At 43.1% G+C, this 22,983-nt stretch overlaps 1 long non-coding RNA gene and 1 other non-coding gene across 2 annotated transcripts; both read right to left on the bottom strand.

The window, feature by feature from the left end:
• Positions 1-2,412: 2,412 nt before the first annotated feature.
• Positions 2,413-2,485, bottom strand: trnak-cuu (transfer RNA lysine (anticodon CUU)). Its single transcript has one exon. It is a non-coding gene; the product is annotated as a tRNA-Lys (tRNA).
• Positions 2,486-10,628: 8,143 nt separating this feature from the next.
• On the bottom strand, positions 10,629-21,072 carry LOC133395930 (uncharacterized). The gene is made up of 3 exons (XR_009767300.1): positions 20,852-21,072; positions 19,202-19,255; positions 10,629-11,496 (listed from the first exon to the last, which is right to left on the bottom strand). It is a non-coding gene; the product is annotated as an uncharacterized LOC133395930 (long non-coding RNA).
• Between the last annotated feature and the right edge of the window lie 1,911 nt (positions 21,073-22,983).

The following is a 22,983-nucleotide window of genomic DNA, read 5'->3' as shown; positions in this document are numbered from 1 at the left end:
CCTCTTTTGACCCAAGGACGCGTGGCTCCCTAATTGAAGACACGTGAATGGAAGGTCCTTGACACCCGAAAATGACCCATGGCTGGTTTTAACTGCAGCGAGGAGTGGAGCCAAAGAGGAATGTCTACTTTTTAGATTTCAGATTCTTCTCCCTGACATCTTGGCTAGGAATGGGCATTCGACCAAATTAGATTATGTATAAATATGATCAGCTAAATGTTGATTTGTAATTACGGGATATTATTGATATACTCTGACCAGCCACAACAATAGTCACGATGTCAGGGTACATCCTTGTGACTTTGTTTCCTCATTAGGGTGCATCTTGTTGTGATATTTCCTTTTCAGGCCGTATAATTTTGTGGTGCATCCTTGTTCGGGTGTATCCTTCAATGATGTATCCTTTTACGGGTGCATCATTTGTATCTTGTATCGGTTTATCCACTTTTTTCAGGTTCATCCATGTTCAGGCACATTCTTGTTGGATATATGTTTTTGGGGGGATATCATTTAAAGATATACGATATTAAGCTGTATCCTAAATTGCAAGCGTGTATCGTTTTAATGATGTACCCTTTTGTTAGATTGCATTCTTTTAAAGTCCTTTTACGTATGTATGCATGTTAAGGTTGTATCATTTCAATGAAAAATAACAAAATTCTGCCTTTAAAAATGTAATAATCCTCTGTTTTTATTGAGTCATATTAGTATATGCATTGTTTATTATTGTGTGTATGTTGTTTGCGCTGCTTTGTACTGACAGCTGTCTCAAATATTTTGACTTGTCATGCAATTGAGGTGATCCAAATAATAGTAGTTGATCGGAATTATCGATATAGCTCCTGTACATTGTGCAGGCGGGCATAATGTCCTGGTTGGAGCTAAAGAGTTGTGTTGGGAACCTTGCCAATGTGTGTCACTTCGCTCTGTTCATTTCTCGCTCTGACAGGACATGATCGATTTGGCAGTGTTGAATATATTATATTCTGCTCTAAAAAGGTAAATTCAGTTTGAAATGACTCACTCCTGATAGAAATTGTAAAAAGAGCAAACTGAAATTTAAGAAAGTCCATTTGTTAAGATCTGTAGATTGGGAAGAATATTTGGGGGCTTTTATAATCATTCTTCCAAGGTTTCATTTTATTGGTCCTGCAGCTTCACTGTCAGGCTAAGACAAAGATAAAATAGAAATGTGGATCATTTTCAAAAAGAAGCATACGCCGCATTGGCTCCTCTGATCTTGGCCAATTAGACCCACGGCGCAGGGGGGAGTGGCCGTGTTCACGCTGCACCAATTTGTGCAACGGCGGCGTGGGGGGAGGACGGATTGACAGGCGGCGGTGTGAAAACACAAATAGGTTCTCATTTGAACCCATGCTGAGCACGCAGTATGCTGGGGAGGGGAAAGCATTTGTTGGGAGAGATTGACTCGCTCTAGATATTCTTATCTTGGAGACCTTCCCTATGTCAAAATTGGGAAAAGAAATCTGAATCACATAAGAAACTCGCAATTGCGCCCAATAGCCACTGACCGAATGACAGCGCTCTGTACTTACTGTATGGTGGAGGAAGGCCTACTCATGCCAGAAAGCCCAAGTGTGGGCTTGCGCTTGTTTTTAGCCCTGCCCCCAAAACATCTGTACAACTGAAATGATGAAATAGAGTTTATCACTATATCTAAAAAATTCAGTACTAAATTGCTCTCAATCTTTACACGTTTTCACCACTTCAAACATATTAAATGTTTTTGGAAACAAATCACCAAAATCACTTTAGAGGGTCTTAAAATAATATATAACCTTTTGTTAAGTCTTTTGCTAACCAAAACAGCAACACCTACTGAGGCAGTGGAGTGGGGCGATCCATTAAACACTGACGTGTGTCTAACAAGGGGCTGCGACACACTACTGTATTAGTACTGCCCAGTCTGCGTCGATTTAGTTTTAAACTCTACTTTTGCTTGACATAAATTGTGGTAGTACCTGTATCCCAATAATATGCACTTTTTGCAGAAATACATCAATTAAACATTCCCCATGCAATCAGTATTAAAATCGAGTTGTGTAATGGGTCATAAAGTATTTATTTGGCTGCTAATTTGCAAACTGTTACATTTATAGTATCGACAGCACAATATCTATGCAAAATATTACGTTTATTTTGTAGTGTAATGAGGCATTTGGTTGATTTCAGGCAGTGGTTTCTCCCTCTACTTGCAGTACCACAAGCGTCCATCAGGGGTCTTTTTAATCTGATGTTTCTTCATAGTCTTTCATGTGTCATCATTCTGCTGCTGCTTCCTTTTGACGGAAAGAAACAATGTTTGACGAAAATAGATCCAATGTAAGTAAAAAGGGGATGATAAACATTTAAGGCTTCATTTTCGAATGTTAAATTGAGTGAAAAATAATTCGCCCAACGTGGGGCTCGAACCCACGACCCTGAGATTAAGAGTCTCATGCTCTACCGACTGAGCTAGCCGGGCGACACGTGGAGTTCATCGCCGGCAGGATTAATAACTAGTACAGGCGCTTATTTCCCAGTTTTGGGGGGGAGCAAATATATGGCTCAAAAGTAGAACACTTGGAATTCAACCATCATATTGCTGGTAAATCTTGTGAGACTTGAAGTCAGTGAGCATCAAGGAGCACGGCAACTGTTTTGAACCTTTTAAATTCAGCATGTTCTATGATGTAATGTATTATGTAACTATATTTTAGTTTTTGTCATTCGGCGGTAACTTCTCTTTTGTATGACAGATGACAATGTTAACATGGACGACATCAATGATAGACAATGTCCAGAAGCAACCACAAATGCTTCATTCTTGCCCCGTGTTTGTGTGTCCATATTTGCACGTGATTTTCAGCCTATTCGTCTCAAGTCGTTGGCGTCCACCTGCTAAACCGACGCGTCCATCAAACGTGAGAGTCTCGCATTTAAACAAACACTCTGCCGACAATGTCCTAATCACCGCCCTGTTTGTGTGGTGCTCCCCTTGAGGCATTAACATGTGAAAGACCCTCCATCCTGTGAACTTATTTGAACTCTGACCCTCTCCTCTGTGTCCCTCAGACAAAAAAAAAAAAAAGCTGCAGCTGGGCTGGATGGATGGATGGATGGAGAACTCCCAATCAGTTCTCACCAGCAGCAGCAGTCGACTCCCGTCCACATCGGCCTGTCGCGTCTGCGCCCGGCCGACAAAGAGTGAGTGGGAATAAGTGATTATTACAAGAACCCCTGACTTGTTTTGTTAATTATGCGCCGTTCTCTGGACCTCACATACTCGGGCCTATTTGAAACACATTATGGGAACAGACGCATTAGCCGTGCAGACAATCAAATAGCAGTTGTATTTCTATTGTAATAATGATGAATACGTCGGATGCAACCAGCCATTCCTATTACACACCTCCTGAGATTTGCATTATGAAATACTTTTACCATTATTTTCAATGTTCATAAAAGATCCTGATAATGTCACCTTCACTTCACCATAGTCAGTTAATATGCAGGTTACCCTGCATGGCGATGTGTAGTCAAAACCATGACCTTACTGTAGATGCAACTGTTCACTCGTGCACATTGAAAGAGTTAATTGCTCATTAGACCTCTGTTGCTAACTAAAACAGCAGCACCCACCAAAGCACGTAAACAGCCCAAATTAAATCGCGTAATCCTACCTCGAGTATGTGCACACGGTTTGTCCAGTATTAAAGTTGATTTTGCGTTATGTCACATTAGTGTGCCAGTAGGCACTGACGTGTGGTCGCGCCACAGTGTTGTGTTGATAACTGAAACAGCAGCACCTACCAAGGCATGTAAAACAGTCCTACCTAATGTGGAGACGGCAATCTTTCACGACGAAGAGTGTTCTACTACGCTGTGATGTGTGGTCGCTCCACAATGTTGTGTGTATTTATTTTCATGTTCCGGTGGGGGCTAGTTGATTTACAATTGGTTGGCGTCGTTTCGCAATATTATTCCTTTTTAATTTTGTTTTAAACTGCATTTTCAGTTGAAAAACATTGTCCCGTGGCTAATATTTGCGGAAAACACAGCCTTACAAGTTCTTATTCATCATTTTATACTTCAGTGTCTTCATGGGATATGTTTCAATATCAGAAAACCTGAAAAAATATGAAAACAATGTTAGCTTTAATCTCATAGGCGCGGAAACCTCATACAGTATTTGGCTTTAATTAACAATATTTTCCAAAGATCTGTTAAACCGAAGTGAATAACGCTCCTTTTGATATTTGTGTGTGTATAACAATATATGAAGTGTTTTGATAATAAGTTTTACGGTTCTGTCGGGAAGCTTCCTTAAATATGTCTACCGTTTCTGCACATGAATTACAACGCGATTATTTTAAGTTAGTTGTCTAATGTGACCATTCCTGCACACACACTCTTCAGAATCACTTCAAGCACGTTAGCCTGTATGAAAACACACATGTGCCCCAGACGCGCAGCACTTTCCCACAGCGCCACCCAGATATACACGCACACACACCCACACACACAAATACACATCCACAGTGTGAAGCAGACAGTTTGAAGGCCCTCAGCTCGCCTGCCTTTTCTTTGGCTGTCTGCTCCGTCTGACCCAGGCTCTTTACACGTCTAATTAAGTAGTCAGACCCTCCAGCGTGCCGTGACACACTCACGGCCGATTTCTGCCCCCGGATCGGATTTTTACACCGTCCGAGCCGCGCGATATTGTTTTGTCGCCATCTCGACGTCAGTGGTCTGGGAACGCTTGTTCAATTGCGTTGAATGGTCTCCATCCATCCATCGATCTTCTACCGCTTATCCGAGGTCAGGTCGCAGGGGCAGTAGCTTTAACAGGGAAGCCCAGACTTCCCTCTCCACAGCCACTTCCTCCAGCTCTTCCAAGGGAATCCCGAGGCCTTCCCAGGCAAGGCAAGAGACGTAGTCTCTCCAGCGTATCCTGGGTCGTCCCCGGGGTCTCCTCCCGTTGGGACGTGCCCGGAACACCTCACCAGGGAGTCCCCTAAGCAGATACCCAAGCCACCTCATCTGGCTCCTCTGAATGCGGAGGAGCAGCGGCTCTACTCTGAGCCCCTCCCGGATGACCGAGTTTGTCACCCTATCTCTAAGGGAGAGCCCGGACACCCTGCGGAGGAAACTCATTTCAGCAACTTGTATCCGGGATCTTGTTCTTTTGGTCACGGCCCAAAGCTCGTGACCATAGGTGAGGGTAAGAACGTAGATCGACCGGTAAATTGAGTGCTTCGCCTCTCGGCTTCGCTACTTCTTCACCACAACGGACCAATACAAAGTCCGCATCACTGCAGACGCTGCACCGATCCACCTGTCGATCTCTCGTTCCATTCTTCCCTCACTCGTGAACAAGACTCTAAGATACTTCAACTCCTCCACTTGGGGCAGATCTCATCCCCGACCCGGAGAGGGCACTCCACCCTTATCCGACTGAGGACCATGGTCTCAGATTTGGAGGTGCTGATTTTAATCCCAGCCGCTTCACACTCTGCTGCGAACCGTTCCAGTGAGAGTTGGAGATCACGGCCTGATGAAGCCAACAGAACTACATCATCTGCAAAAAGCAAAGACCACACCAAACAAAGACCGCACCAAACTGGACCCCCTATATGCCTCAGCTGCGCCTAGAAATTCTGTCCATAAAAGTTATGAACAGAATCGGTGACAAGGGGCAGCCTTGGCGGAGTCCAACCCTCACCGGAAACTGTTCAATGCTGTTTTCCATTCATCGTCCTCCCTTATCCTGACTAAATGATATGCATTTCTCAAGTCTTAAATTTGGTGAAAACCTTGGGCTCCCTCCAGGAACTCAAAGGCAGTGGAGATGAGAGGGAGAGGGTACCTGTTTTTCACAGTTATGTCGTTGAGACCCCGGCAATTGATGCAGGGTCGCAGAGTCTTGTCCTTCTTGTCCACAAAGAAAAATCCGGCTCCCGCAGGGGATGAAGATGGGCGAATAATCCCGGCTGCTAGTGATTCATCCACATACTCCTTCATAGCTTTGTGTTCCAGCCCTGAAAGAGAGAATAACCTCCCTCGTGGGGGTGTGGTTCCAGGCAGCAAGTCAACAGCACAGTCATAAGGTCTGGTGGGTGGAAGGGATTTGGCCTTGGACTTGGAAAAAACGTCTTTAATGTCCTGGTAACAGGTGGGCACTTGAGATAAGTCAGGATCCCCAGATGGGGTCTGTGCATTGTCATTTGAAACATAGCCCTGAACATTACATGGAGGCTTGAAACAGTTCTGGGCGCAATTGCTGCCCCATGACATAACCTGCCCAGAGGACCAGTCAATGTGGGGGTTATGTAATTTCAACCACGGGTTCCCTAAAATAAGGTCATGATTCATGGCATCAAAAACATGAAAACTCATGTGTTCCAAGTGAGAATCGGGAAATGTCAATGTGAGTGTTTGGGTGCGGTGAGTGATCTTGCCCATAAAACTGCCTTCTGCAGCATAGGTGTTGCGGTGGAGTTTTATTCGAAAGGTTCTAAGGTGCATCCGTCTAACGAGGAGGGAGTTGAGTAAGTTTGCGTCAGAACCAGAGTCAATTAATACAGGTGTATGAATTTCTTGATCAGGAGAGTAGTGTCACTTTAGGAAGAACCCGGGTAGGGTCTTCCTTAATGAAATTTAGACTTACCGCTCCCTTGCCCTTGCTACTGGCACCGGCAACCTTGACTTGACAGTTGCTCACGGAATGACCCAACTGCCCGCACGAGAAGCACCGCCCTTCCCTCAGCCAGCGTTGACGTTCCTCAGGGGAGAGACGGAACCTGCCCAGTTGCATGGGTTCATCCGTGGTGACTCTAGCCAGGGGATTGAGACCGGAAACAGGGGATCTGCCTTGGTTTGACTGGTCACCGAGGCTCGTCCTCCAAGTGCGCGGTGACGCAGCCCTCCGCCGAACTCCGTCCAGCTCACAATCCAAAAGCTTCATGTCGATTTTTACGGCGAGAGCGATGAGTGTCCAAGTCGGTCGGCAAGTCTAGCGGGACCAAATGACGGCGGGGGATAGTCCTTGAAAAAATGCATTGAGCAGTGCCCTATTATTCCACTGACTCTCAGCTGCTAGAATGCGAAACTCAATCGCATAATCTGAAACCCTGCGCTTGCCTTGGTGTAAAGTGACAAGGGAGCGAGCTGCCTCACGATCTGGTGTGGAAAACTTAAAAATTGGCTCCATAGTCTTTACGAAAAAAGCCCACGAATGACACGCGGCGGAATTGCGGCTCCATTCTGCAGTAGCCCAGGAGCGAGCTGCCTCACGATCTGGTGTGGAAAACTTAAAAATTGGCTCCATAGTCTTTACGAAAAAAGCCCACGAATGACACGCGGCGGAATTGCGGCTCCATTCAGCAGTAGCCCACGCCTCCACGCGACCAGTCAGGTGGGAAATGACGAAAGCGATTTTTGCCCGCTCGGTGAGGAAGGCAGCTGCCTGCAGCTCAAAGTGGAGTTCGCACTGAGTGATGAACGCCTTAATATTCCCAGAATCTCCAGAGAACCTCTCAGGTCGAGAGAGTTGTGGGCAGACAGCAGCGGAGGTGGCAGGTGGCTGCATGGTAACTGCTTCACATGGAAACGTTGGTACCGTGGCGGTATCGGGTGTTGTGCCAACTGGTTCCTTCTTCTGATTCATTTTCATAAGAAATTCAAACTGTGAGGCCACCTGTCTCATCATTTTGTCCTGATTCTCTGAGATGAAGAGTGGAGGGCAGCAAGCTGCTCAGCCTGCTTCGAGAGGCGTTGACCCTGCGCTTGAAGGGCTTTGCGCACCGGCCCTGTGTCTGCTGGGTCCATGTTATGACCAGTTCGTTGTGTCATGAACGGAACAGAAGATAGGACCCAAAAATGCATGACTCCAAAACAAATGGACAGTTTAAAAAAAGGGAGGTTTAATATACGGGCAGAAGTCGGTACACAGGCAGGCAATCCAAAAAAGGCAACAGTATCCAAATAATGTGAGGCAAAAAGGCGAGGTCAATAATCGGAACAGGGTCTAGTCTTACTGTGAGTCTGTGACGTGGAAACAAGGAATGCTGGAACGCGACGACAAGGTACAACGAACTGGCGACTAGAAAGTATGAGACACGAGGTTAAATGCAAGGGGTAATTAGGGTGAACGAGGCACAGGTGGTGAAGATGCTCTCAGGAGCAGGTGTGTATGAGACAGGGGGAAGACAACAACCGGAACACACACCCGTGACACAGTAGGGAAGTGATTTGAACTATAGAAGCTGAAAAAAAGGGGTTCAAAAATGCTCCTCACAAATAAACTTCAATTTATCGATAAAATCATTTAATCACTCAGGAACCGTGACCAAATCCCACTGTCACACGTCTTCAAGCGTATATGTATTTAACAGTCGTTAGCTGCTACTTTAAGTCAGACTATTACCCATAGACGACAGTGTTGCTTGCAAATGGTGGACTATTACTAAATAGCAATGCTTACAGTGGAAAAAGAAGGTGTTAGGTTCTTGTTTTGCGGCAGGAATTGAGCGTGACAGGAAAAGATGTGACCTCAGGGGCAGATGGACATTGGTCACTTCCTCCCTAATTCATCACCTTACAACACATTATTGACCCGGTTATGTGTGCGTGCGTGCGTGTGTGTGTGTGTGTGTGTGTGTGTGTGTGTGTGTGTGTGTGTGGCTTCAGGGGGAGGTGGCTCCGCGTGACCTTCTCCAATCGCCTTTTAAATCTTCAAGTTTATTGACCTTCGACTTGCGTGAAAGTCATTTCCGCGTCGAATGGCGAGGGCTTGTCCGTCCGAAGCCACATCCCGCTTCTTGCTTGTCGCGCCAAAGCCACATTGTGAACTACATATAATGTGAGATAAGTTTTGGTATTATTATTTTCATTAGCTTTCTTTGTCGATTGCCTGGGATATAACATGGTGTCCAATGGTTTTATAAAAGAGCTACGGAGAGATTGCACCAAATTGATGTGTCTGAGCCTTAACAAAAGAGCCATACACAGTTATATGCGCGGTACAATGCGTAAAGAAATAACGAGTCAAGTTAAAAAATCTTAAATGAAAACTTAACTAAAGGTTAAGACCATTCAAATGGAAGACAATGGATTGGAATTCTCACATTTTTATACCACATTTTTTTGCAGGGATACATTTGGTCCTCATCTTCCAGCATTGCTCTTGAACTTCAACTCGTTTCCGTCACGCTGCCTAATTTCACGGAGCCCAGGAACCCCTCCAGACCCTCCCCCCGTCCGTCCCCCACAGCCCCTCCCCAAGCACCGTGTCTGTCTTTGTGAAGCTGTCTTCCTTGACTCTCCGTATCCCCAGTCTGGCCCTCTGCAACCTCGCCGTGCCCCCTCCGCTCCCTCGCAGCCATTCTTCACCATAAGGGTCCTGCCCGCCCTCCTACAGGGACTCGCTAGGCAGCATGCTAATCAGGCTCTTGGCGGCACTTCCCACGATTTTTCCCTCCCAGACGTGATCTTTTGTCTTGTTATTGATTCCATTGTAATCAGACGGTTCCCGTAACTTTTCTGCTGTCTCGGCCAGCGATTCTACCTTTCATATGCCCCCCCCCCCCCCTTTCCATTAATCAGGACTAACAGTCTCATTAATAAGTCAGAGTCAAGGATGCTTGAGTTTACACGATCTGAAGTAGCTCTCAAAGTTGCATTAACAGTGGGAGTTAGGAATAAAAGATGGGGGTTTATTTAGGCTTTAACTATTTATGTGAAGTTCAGTACATACCAGGCACACAAAAAAATATGCATTACATACTTTAAATGGTTTAACTTGTACATTAAATTATGTCGTATTGATGGCTGCGGCTCAGTTGGTAGAGCCAGTCGTCCAGTGACGGAAGGCTCAACATTTCAAATCCCAGCTCTGACTGGCAGTGTCCTTGGGCAAGACACTGAACTCTGAATTGCTCCCATATGGGCCTGGCAGTGTCTTACAAGGCAAAAAAAAAAAAGGTTTTTATAACAGGTGATTTAGTAAATTGGTAGTACTGAACATAATATGAATGTATTGATGCTTGTTCAAAACACTAAAACTTCCTCACGTCGCATGGTTGTGCTGCCACTTGTTGCTAGGCATATTTCATAGGGCAAAATCATATGTGCCCAATTAGCTAATCAAAAAAAAAATCATAAAGATTAGATGATTAGAAGATGCAGTCTCACTGTGTGAAAGTGATCACAATTTCGGCAATATCTGGCTTTTATGGATTGTGAATAAAAACAAATGCTGTATCCATTTTTACAGCTCTGATGCGCCATTGTTGCGGGCTCTCTGTGTGAAAAAGGCTTATGATTGATGCCTTTTACAGACTTGAAATCAGTCACATGCTGTCGTTGTGTCTTTTTGTTGATGAAATATGAGTTTTAAATAATATCACAGCAGCATCAGGAAGCAGTGACAGCTGGTTCTGTCCGAACGGAATGTTTTTATCATTTCATGTGAATTCACGAAAAGCCACTTCACGTGGGCCAAATACATCAAAGATTCGATTAGATTAGAATAAATTAGAATATTGAGAAAAAATTTTTTTTTAAAGTTTTTTTAAAAACTGTGATGAAAAACAAAATGGACGCAGTCATATATTATCTCACTGTAAACATGTTTTTTTTTATTGAGTGTATCAACAATAGTAGCAAAAATTGCTTAGTACAAATTTATGTGCAAATAGAGCGCTGGACATGTGCAACAGTCGGTCATCGTGCATTTTTGAAAATAAAATCCCACCAAATAGTATTATTACATACTCACAGCACAACATAAGACATTTAGAATCTCATGGAAGTCAAATAAATAATATGTTAAAATTGCACATCTGCTCATATACTCTACAATAATTTAGCTTTCTGAACCCGTATCAAGCCGTTAACGTGCAAAGCCAACAAAAGTTTGTATGTGCAAAGAATTCATAGTGCAAAAACTACCTAGTGTTTTCTTACTGCATCGCTTATACCAATTACAAAATGATTTTAAGCACTGCATTCTGTCCAGATTTAAATAGCATCACAAGATGCACATTTATGATATTATATGATAGTGGTTAGTTATGACATTATATATATATATATATATATATATATGCACACACTCCACAATGCACACAGATTGTCAAACATTTGATTGTTCAAATCAAATCATGAAATCACCAGTGTTGTAGAAAATATTTTTTTTTTTATAAAATTTGGCATTTGCCCTCCCAAATCTACAATTACACTCTTATTCTAATTAGTTTAAACTAAATCGTGTAATTAATGAATACAAGTAATTATGGTAATACAATAATTTTAGTGTGTATGGGTGTGTACAATGTGAATGCTTTAAATATTAATTTAAAAAAAAAAACAAGATATATAACACATATTATGAAAGCGTTTAACATTGTCCATCCTGTCTCCCATCTGTCAGAATGTTGTCGTTTTCCCACTTTTAAACAGCTTTCGTAGTACAGGAAAAGGTGTCCAAACACCCTGTAAGAAGACAGAGAGTGTACATTAAATATGTATTTATAGACATCAACAGTATAATATAAAGCTGCATGCTTAATTTTAAATCACACGTAAAATGAGAAGCTATCCAATGTGTTAAATTCGACGTTCACATTGTAAACTGTAGTTTACTGCCCGCAGATGGCACACTAATATGGCCGCCAGCCTCCTCCTCCTCCTTCTCATCCCTCCATCATTGTCTCAACTACCCAACACGTTTTCTCCCACGCTCTTATTCCGAGCCCTGATTGGGTCGCCATGGCAACCCCGCATCGGCACGGTCCTGATTGGCGTACACACTAATTATGCAGCTCGTATGCTTAAGAGGGAAAAAAATAAAACAAAAGTGTAGGCCGTATTGAAATGCACAGCTAAATAAAACATTGCATGGTTGGGGGGGATTAACAAATGAGGAGGAACCCCTCGGGCTATTTATTCATCATCATATTGCATATCATAACCAAACACATTTGGACATTTGGGGGTTTTTAGTCACTTTGTATATTAGTTTTTTGGGATATTACTGTTTCTTGGGAGCCTACGACAAAAACCCTGGGAAAACGACTTCTTTAGATCAAGAGGAGCTAATGGCTAAAGCTAATTTTATGTAAATGGCACCGACACGGAATGGCAGGGACAAAGTCGCCCTGGCGATTTCCCGCCAGAGCTGTAAAAGAAGGACAAGCTCTTCTACCACCTTTGTGTGTTGAAAGTAATTGTTGCCAGGGTTCAAGTATTTTACATCACAACAAACGCTGCTGCTGACGGGACGCAGTGTTGCTGTGTGAAAATGCTAAATTAGGGCAGTATCCCACTTCCCTGGGTTCTGTATAAAAATCAAAGGTGAATAAATCTCCCATTACGGCAATGCTGCGAGTTCTCTGTATGAAAGTGGGTTGAAACTCAAATACGACTGAAGCCACTTTCACACTGATTGTAAAACCTTAAATTTTTCTGTGTGGACATAAACAGCACCGACGCTGAAGTGAAAGCAAAGTCGACCTGGCAATTTTCCCCCTTCAGAAGTAGTATCAGAATAATCTGATTGCAGGACAAAGTGTTGCTGTGTGAAAGGGCGCGGACTGATGCGGCTATTTTGCTAGATGGCTGCGTGAAACGGGCTTGTCTGCGTTATGACTGTGAGAACGGAATCAGCGGGGTCGGGGTTCGTGTTTGTATGTGGGCTTGGACGGCGGGGGGCCCACGCTGACAATGGCCGCCATTGTTTACCAATCTCCCTCGTCCATTAATCAGGGCCATCCAGCTCTAATTGGCGTTTTGGTTAAGCTGGTCTGCAGACTCCCGCTCCCTCCACTGGCCTAAATAATGGCGTTACGCCACAAGTGCCGCCGCGCATTGGGGAGGACAATGTGTCGCTTGTCTGAGGGCCCGGGGAAGGACACCCCCCACAAACACCCCCCGCCCCAAATAAACCTCACACACAAGCACAAAGAAGGCCTCTGACTATTGAGATCTCACTGTCGCAGGCTGCCTCGCCTCGTCTGCACCCCCTATGCTCTTCTTCTACTTCTTTTTCTTCTCACGTTTACTTACTACACTTTTTCCTCCCCAGCACACACGTCATCCCGAATCCCAGCCCCACGTTTGGATGACCCTCCCGCCTTTATTGTCATTTTAAAACACCAAAACAAATTGCGACATTCCCACAGTTTAGACAAAAAGGTGAAAGTCAGAGTGTAGGTCAAAGCATCTCCATGGCAACCTTATTCCCAAATACCCTTTTCGAGGGCCAGACTAAAAAAAAAAAAAAATAATAATAATAATATATTCATTTTCCGTTCTGATTCTCCTCACTAGGGTCGCGGGCGTGCTGGAGCCTATCCCAGCTATCTTCGGGCGAGAGATGGGGTACACCCTGAATTGGTCGCCAGCCAATCACAGGGCACATATCAACAAACAACCATTTGCACTCACATTCACACCTACGGGCAATTTAGAGACTTCAATTAACCTACCATGCATGTTTTTGGGATGTGGGAGGAAACCGGAGTGCCCGGAAAAAACCCACGCAGGCACGGGGAGAACATGCAAACTCCACACAGGCGGGGCCGGGGATTGAACCCCGGTCCTCAGAACTGTGAGGCAGATGTGCTAACCAGTCTTCCACCGTGCCGCCGCCATAAAACAATGGAATAATAAAAAAACAGCAAGCAGGGCGGTGACTGAGCGTGCCTTCTTGTGCCACGTGACCAGGGCTTGACTTTAAAAACTTACCAACCCGCCAGATGCGGGTGAATTTTACCAATGTCAGGAAGCACCGCCGCACCCACTAACCACTTTAGCAGCTTGTATTTCGATCTGGAAGGATGTATGTCATGCTGAGTGGCAAGTAACTCTGGGAAACCAGTAGCCACAGGCACTGGCGACAGAAGAAGCTGAATTTGTCAAGGCCTGCGTGTGACCACGCATTCTTACGTAGCTGTGTAAACTCGTTGTTTGTGCGCCATTTGTAACCTTGAAACATTTACAAATAATTACAGTAAATATTTAGATGAAAAACACTAGTAAGCCCTAAATATAAATCAAGCATGACGACCTCATCTTACGACAAAGTGTCGTATGTTGTAAACCGAGGGTCCCCTGTGTATCTAATGAGTATTTGTGGGTGGGTCTTATGTGCAGACCGCATCAAATTCTCCCATGGGCCATAGGTTTCCCTCGCCCTCTGACAGCCTTGCCAATTATGGCACCTTGCGGTTGTAGGTGTCATTTGTTCCTTTCAAATACCAAAAGATCTGCGTTAAAGATTACAATCGTCACGTAGAAGTGACACAAAATGTCAGACGACAAACAAAATCGCTCGGCGGTTCGCCGCAGCGTGCCGCGATGCCCGAGCCGCAGCTGCTCTCAAAAATGGCAGATGCCCAAAAGCCATCGCCACTCTGCTTCCTCTTTTCTCATCCCCCCGCCCCGGGCTGCGTGCCAAGGGCTACAATTAACACAGTGGCGATAATTAACAATGTTTTGAGGCTGGGCGATGGCGCGGAAAAGCATGGCGGCTCATGTGAAGTGTGAGGAGAGAGGGGGGAAGGTGCCCATGATGCGCATTCTCCTGTGCTGCCATTTTGTGCCAGTCTTTCACCTAAGATGGTGGCAGGGCTCCGACTTGTATGCGTGGGAGAGGGAGGGGTGGAGGAAGAGAGAGGAGGATTATGGGATTGCGGAGGGAGTCGCATTGCTGAGGCGGGCATGATGCGACGACAGACACCCGCAAGTTATTTTCGTTCACACGTCGTAAAGCTACAAACACCCCACGTGGTCATTTTGTGTATTTAAAAAAAAAAGGCGTTCATTTACATGAGCTTAATATATGGCGCGCGTATTGACAAATCATACATGACCACGCACGCACGCATGCACGCACACACACACACACATACACAACAGAGCTGTTCTCATGGTATGGTCTGCCCCCGAGCATGCAAATGACATTCATTATGCAAATGCATACAAATCAGGCCCGACCATCTGAGAAGGCGAGCTTGGAAAAAAAGAGCAGAAGAAAGAAATTAAGTGAATGAGGCTAAAGCGAAGAGAAAGGAGGATGTGAAAACACAACATTATGTAAAAGTGGTGTGGTTTTTTTGGTTTGTTGTTATTGGGGAGGGGGCTCTACACCTTTTTTTAAGTAATGCCAAACAGTCACGACGAGCCTCTTTCACACAGAGATCCCCCAAAATGGCCACATGACAGCTGTTAACAGACGATCTGGCATTTACCACCTTTACCTACAGCGTCTGGTGCGACGTATAAAATACTTGTTGGACGGCGTCAAAAGGCCGGGAGAAGTGAGAGTCAGGTGTTAGACTTCACACACGCCTCTCCCGACATTGCGGAATATGCGGAAAACCCACATAACAAAGGTTATACGGCCCATATACTACCCTCCAAAAAGTGGAAAAGTTTCCAGGTGGACTCCGTGCCCCGTAATCTGTCAGTGCACTGTACAGAAATCCTGTGGATATTCGCGGTTCACTATTTGAGATTTTTCTTCTGTTGAACCTATCCCCAGCTATTCTCTCAAAAACTCACCCATTTGTTTTTTTGTTAGTTTTCTTTGCACTTACTTGAAACACCTTAACATGCCACAAAATGCCACCAAAGCCGTGTCTAATAGGAAAGTTCTACATTGGTGTCAAGAAACGATATTGAAGTGATACATCTCGACTAAGAGACAAGCTTTGTATGTCGGGCGGAGCTAGGTTTAGTCTGGGTTGTTAGCGGAAGTAGTCACGAGACTCTTAATGTGGAGGTAGACCCTATACTTACGGTGCATTATCTGTAGGCCATTTATTTTTAAGAGTAATTTTGTAAGATTAGTTTGAAATGATTGTTAACTGTTTTGGTAGCATAGTTTTTGGTGTATTTAGAGTTTAGTTTAGTTATAGTTTTAAACTATAGCCAATTGTGAACATTTTTAGGCGCTGAGTGTCAAATACTACCTTTTTTAAAAATTATCATTAAATTATGATCGATCCCGTTCATATAGCGCATACAGAACGACGCGGGGAATAAAAGTTCTCTTTTCCTTCAAATGCAGAAGAAATAGTAATATCTCTACAAATTAATATTGCACAATGAGTCACCCCTCCCGTCCCACCTCTTTTTATGTGTGTGCCGTTTACACAGAACAGTAACATGGAAAAATCATAGGAGGGCAATGGTACCACTTTGCAGTAATTGTACCCTTATAACACGTTACTAAACCTGTTACTAATGCATTATAAACACTTGAAAATGACTTGCAAGGTTAAGCTCCCTTTTTGGCAAGTTCAAGCAACACTGGCACAATTTACAGCTTGTGTTCATATAGAAGTTTATTAAGTGTTAAAACAAATTAATTACCGGTGTATAAACACTTTATAAACACCTAATAAGGGTTGCCAGATTTTTTTAATGTGGTGCTTAAATGTGGACTTTTCATCAAGACTTTAATTCGAGGATGTTTTACGGCGCTGAAGTGTGTTTGCCTCTCTCACACACACACAGACACGCACGCACACACACTCACACACACACACTTGACACACTATCACAAACGATTCCTAAAGAAGGGAAAAACAAGTGGACGACAGAGTGAAGGTGCTCGCAATGAAAGCAAATTAGCATCGTGTGCTCCATTTTTTCACCATTCCGAAGGATACAACGCGGTCGGTTTATATGGCGTCAAAGGACGTCATTCTACGTCAATAAGATGGATGAAGAACATTTAAATGAACGTTTAAGTGAGGATTGTTTTAAACAAATTGACAGGCATGTACAGTCCCCAAGAGAATTCGATCTGCCTGTGGAACTTTAGAAACAAACTGTTTTTATAAATGTCAAAACATTCAACCCACAAAGAATATGTTGTATTGTTAGCCTTGTCGCATCATAATTGCGTAGTCATTTTTAACCTACTGTCACATTATTAACAAAAAAAATACCAATGTGCTTGCTAAAAATTGTTTTGTTTTGTTTTCTTCATGCCTGTCTAGACTGTCAATCATCAAGGTCACGGTCATCTGCAAAGGTGGAATCGAAGCAGCTGGACTCTTCTGGTTTGTTTCCTTTGTTGTGTTTTTTTTACTTGTTTTAAGAAAACGTTCAAAAAATAACTTGAGCAATGAATTATCCTTTCAGGCTAACCATATAAAACTGTGATAATCATATTTTTCCCTCGGGGCCCTCACGGAAATTGATTTGCGGTCTGCCTAAAACATGAAATATTGCACTGAATGGGCCAAATTAAATGGTTTGTTTTTTTAATTATTCATTATTATTTATCATACTGTACCATTCAAAGGTTTGGTGTCACTCCGATAATTTGATATTTCCCATGAAACAAAGTTATCCTCATTAAATCAAACTGTGTTTTTCTTTTTCCAAAAATAAGGACATTTCTAAGGGATCCCACATTTTTATATGTAAATATCAATACACACACTGGTGCTTGTCTTTCGACAAAAAAAACAATAAAAAAAAATAAAAATAAGGACATTTCTAAGTGACCCCAAACCTTTGTACACTAGTATACATTTTTTATATTTTATATATATATATATATATATTAATTTTACACATGGCACTGCACCAGAATTCTTAAATGGACCATCGGGTGCACGGGGGCATTTGGTTGGATTTCCCCCCCCCCCCCCACAACGTCCACTAAAAAACTAAAACCTAATTCTAATTTTAGCCCATTCAATATGATTTTAAGAAGCATTTGGAACATGCGGTAGCAGTTTCTATTGAGCAATATCCCCACAGTGCAGCTCGAGTGCATGTACCACCATGAAAACACTAATTAGCATATCACACATGCAGCCTCCTCTAACACGTCACACACAGCATGTTGTGTGTGTTGTTGTTGTTGGTTTTCAGCGGTGCAGGCATGTAATGGGATTCTTGTTACTTTCGGTTATCTAGCTTTATGACGAATGTACAGCACTCATACAGCTAGATAACCAAAGATAACAGACAACCCCTCGGGCCTGAACGCACGCGCACACACACACACACACACACACACAGTACGCTGCCTCTTGTGCACCTGTAAGGACCAAATATAAATTAGAGAACATATATATTATGAGTGTTTGTTGTCCTACAGAAAAATAGTAAATGCCCTTTTTACACTCCACTTGTCCTGTAATATTCAATCAATGGTGGACTTAAATGGTTTCGTAGGCTTCATCCTGAGCAATATATGAAATATCGTTTTTTTTTTAAATCTCTTCAACGCTATAACTAGCAATGCTTGATGTGTTACATAAAGGATTATCTTGAAGAAAAGACAGCTGGTCTTAACAGCTTTTTACCAATTCAACTGACAATCAATTCTAGCCTATTTGGATTCTATTTTAATTATGGTTCTCAAAATACTATAAAAAAATATATATATTATGCATATTTTGCACTCCACATATTATTTGGCAATCATTTGGACAATAAAATATAGATTTTTTTAATATTGCTTTTGTTTGTCATTTTTTTGTTGTGTAATGGAGTTTTTACAATGTTTACAATGGGCCTTTTCCCTCTTTCTTTTTAATGCAGAAAGGGGGAGGAGACAGTGGGGGAGTGACGTCACCACTCGCGCGTGGGCACAGAGGTGTGATCACTAATTAACACAAACACACGCGCAGAGGCGTGGTCATTAATTCACGCACACACACGTACACACACACACAGTATAGCCAGGAAACAATGTAACTAATAAAAAGTTTTTCGCTTTTTACAACACACACATATACACGCACACACAAAATAATTATCTTAATGTTTCAGTTGATGTTTTATTTCTATTTAACGTATTTAAATTCGATGTTTCTATTATAGGACATTTGAGCTTGAACGTTGCAGTGTGAACCTTTCAAATTTTGTGATGTACAGCTAAGACATTTTTTTTTCTCATTAAAAATCTTTCAATGAAGTTCAGAATGGAATGCAATATATTGCTACATGCTAGGCAAGGGCCCGTATAATTTGAAATCCATATTTATACAAATTGACCCACGAGTACTCCCAGCTGGCCTGCACTGCGGTGTGTGTTGCGGCAGTAAAATGGCAAAATGTTACGTCGGGAACATAAAACGGTGCTGTGCCGTAAATGCTGCCAAGTGTGGGGAAGAAGAAGAAAAAAATGTAGAGGGCTGAATATTAATAATCATAATAATGAACTTACCTATTAGGTTGAGGCGCCTAATCATTCCAAGTTCCTGCATGATGCTTGAGGATCCTATATGACGTAAAAGTAACAAATATGTGAAAACTTCAGCACAGCAAAATCCTCCTGTTTTCGCATCTCTTTTATGACATGACGTAAAAATGAACTACGAGCAGTCACGTGTGTCCTTAGTATTCAAGCGGTCCAAAATGACATTCACCCAGAGAGTGAGGGGCCTTATGTCATAACGCACGTCATCGTACGTGCTGCATAGGGAGACGCGCGTGCGTGTGGGGTACCGTGAACGCAACACTTGTTTTTAATTACTACGTTGCCTTCTTTTTTCAATCATTTTTGGTTTTAAAAAAAAAAAAAAAAAAAAACATCCTAATCCATTAACCGCAATTAGGTGCACGTTGGGCACTTTTGTGAGAGGCGTGAACGCAACTGCTGAGTTCAAGTACCGTCCTCTTCCTGGTTTGTGTTGTTGTTTTTGTACATTTTCAGTCCTTTTTTTTTTTTGTGTCTTAAAAAGATTGTAAATCGTTGATAGGGATTAGGTGAGTGTAAAGGTAGCTTCATGTTAGCCCTGAATGCATCTGCTCAGTTCAAGTGCAATACCTTTTTGGGCCTTTTTGCACACGTTCGATCTTTAAGATTGATCATAATCTTTAAATGTAATCTCACGTGGGATTTGTGTGAGTGGTGACCGCAACTGATGAGTTCAAGTTTTTTTTTTGCACAATGTCGACCTCTGTTCATGTCTTCAGACCCCGTTAACGGCTGCGAGCCGTGAACACATCTGCTGAGTTCAAGTACAATCCCTTTTTGTTTGTTGTTGCAAACTTCCAGGATATTTTTGTCTCAATTTGTTGACTTTTTTTTTTTTTTTTTAGGGAGCCCTGCGTGAGCTGTAAACGGATCTGCTGAGTTCCATGCAGTGCAAAACATTTGTGGGGCTTTTTTTTTTAAAAAAACCATACTCGCAGGTTGTTGTTTTTTTTATGTATACTTTGTATACTTTCAGCCGCTTTCTTGTCTCCAAAACATCGTAACCGTGCATTGCAATTAAGATGCATGTAACAAGGAGAGGCTTGTATGTTTGGTGAACGCATCTGATATATTTCAGTAGTTTTTTTTTTATTTGTTTGTTTTTCTTCCCCTCTCTTTATGGCGCTAATCCCTGAACTGCAAAATGAGGCCGCTTTGACCCCGCCACGACGACAGCAGGCCCGCGTGGGGATGCTCGTGCACCACACACATTGTAGAGCTATATTTAACGTAATATTCCATAGAATTCGCACGCTCAAAACATCGCGAACATACCCTCGTGTAAGTGAATCTTGATTGCAACTTGTCTTTTTTGTTTGTTTGGTTTTTGTTGCGTGTGAGGTGCACCTGTGACGCAAAAGTGCGTGCCAACGCCAAACTCTGCAAAGTGGCGCAAAGTCCACGCTTTTTCATGCTCACTTTTAATCTTGTTTTTTTTTTTTTATTTTTTTTTTTAATGAAAATATTCATTTGGATTTACGAGGGACTAGCTGGTGTGTGGGCCTGCGTGTAAATCCTCTCCCGGACTCCACAACGCATAAAATGACGCCTTCCCTGTGCAAATGCGCTCAAGAAAAAAAAAAAAAAAAAAAAACACACAATAGGACGTTTTCTTACCGGTGGTCCCTCCGCTGGCATCCCAGATGAGAGCATCCACGAGCGGCGCATGGAGTGACGTCCCAACGGCCTCGTCCATTTATTTTCTCCCTCTTTTTTTTTTGTTTTTTGTTTAAATCACATCCTCGCATCCTCCTCCTCCCCCCTCCCCACAAATTGAAGGAGGGGGAGATGGCACGCGCTCCATCTCCGGCATCATCAGCACCAGCGTGCATGTGTCGAGTCCCTCCGAGTGCACGAGCAACTCGTTTGTCCTAAATCATATATGCAGCCCCGTGGCTACGCCCCCTCTTTGTGAGTCAGTGGTCCACACCCTCCTCTTCCTCCACTGAGATGCCTCTGCACTGCACTTTTGATTGGCGCGCTGTAGAGAGGTATTTATTCGAATGTGTTTGTCATTGCAGCACACCGGGGCTTTTTCATAATGGTCTGGTGACTTCATCTCAGGGTTGGGGTCCCCCCAAAATGGGTCTTGAGAATTATTTTTTATTTTTTTTAGACCATTGCTCATCAAGGGCTTTTTGTTAGTTCATATGCATTAAATGTCCATTTAATGGTGTGTTGCTGATTTTTTTTTTCATTTTTAATATCTCCTATCATCAAATTGTTTAAAGGCAAAGCGGTCATACTCTATGTCAACTTCTGACTTTAAAGGAAAGTAATGAAAAATGGTCTCAAAAAATTCTGGCATACAGCAAATAGAAATAATTTTGGTAATCCTAATTGACCTAAAAGAGGAAAGGTTGCGTCTGAATTCACGTCGGACAGTGAGAATAATCGAGACAGCCACAGTATCGATATGTGAAGCTGATGCATCGATACTCACTATCGGTCCTTCAGGGTTTCATAAAGTCAAATTAAAGCCCAAATGCAGGCTGTTTCTACTGTATATCGCATTACCAACACCAAAAGCTCTGAGATGTTTTGAAACTCATCGGAAAGTCACTTCTTGGATTCCAAAAATGCCGCTGCTGCACGCTACTGGTGTCTGCCACAGTCTCGACAAAGTTCCCTGAATTAGCATGATAATCCCAAATGTTGGGACTCTCATCAATGAAAGGCAATCCACTCAAAGCCCATTGTGTGTCCGTGTGTGTGCGCAGTCTTGTCGCCTCAACATTTGCATGCAAGAAGTTGACCCGGCCATGGCGCGTCTGTCTAGACCACCTCAATGAGTAGCCACATATCTCCGCACAAGATATGCACAACGTGTAGCACCAGACATGCAAATCAGTACCACTTAGAAACCATCAAACTTAGACTTCATTCATCCCCCACTTTTTTTTTTTTTTTTTTTTTTACTAAAGCAACCTTCTCAACCCTCAGCTACAACTCTACATTTTAGTCATGTATTTATTTGCTGTGAGACTAACAGAAAACGACAGAATTTTCCGCAACTCGCGTTTATTTACCGAAGCGCAGGTTTCATTTTTGCAGCTGTATTCCCCGGTGTTAGCAGTATATTAGTATTTGTGTCGAAAAACAAATACGTCGTGTAGCTCACACAACATTGCGGAGTCACCACACGTCGACCAGAATGCCAATCCTCGAGACAACGTAATGTGACATCATATTATTAAATATCACTAGGGATTGCTAGGCCCTAAGCTAACTCGCGCCGCACCAGCTATGAGCTGCGTCTGGCTAGCTCGCGTGGCTAAACACAGTCCCTCCACCCCGCGGGGTCGTTCCTCCGAGTCACTAACCCTTGCTTCTATAACGGCAAATGAACTACACTCCCGAGAAGCATCGTACCATTTACGAACCTCGGTAGGTGCTGTCGTTTTGGTTAGCAAACACAACATTGTGGAGCGGCCACGCGTCAACTGGAATGTCAGCCGACGTCTTCACATAATGCGAGATAGCCTTTAATACCGCACAGGGAATTCAAATTCACAACGCGTGTTCCGACTCCATGCTGTGTAGCGGGCCTCAATAGGTGCTGCTGTTTGTGCTAGCAAGTATCAGGTGTCATCATCGGCTAACTAGTATACTACAGTTTTTTTTTCTTAAAAATTATACATCGGCCATGACAGCGGTTGCCTAGCAACGAGACGCATCCACACCTTATAGCTTAACCCTTGAAATACTAATTAATGCTTTTTTTTTTTTTATTTGAATGAAATTTAAGT

This window comes from Phycodurus eques, chromosome 20 (genome assembly GCF_024500275.1).
Source record: "Phycodurus eques isolate BA_2022a chromosome 20, UOR_Pequ_1.1, whole genome shotgun sequence".
NCBI lineage: Eukaryota > Metazoa > Chordata > Actinopteri > Syngnathiformes > Syngnathidae > Phycodurus > Phycodurus eques.
This window is presented reverse-complemented; position numbering and strand designations above follow the sequence as displayed.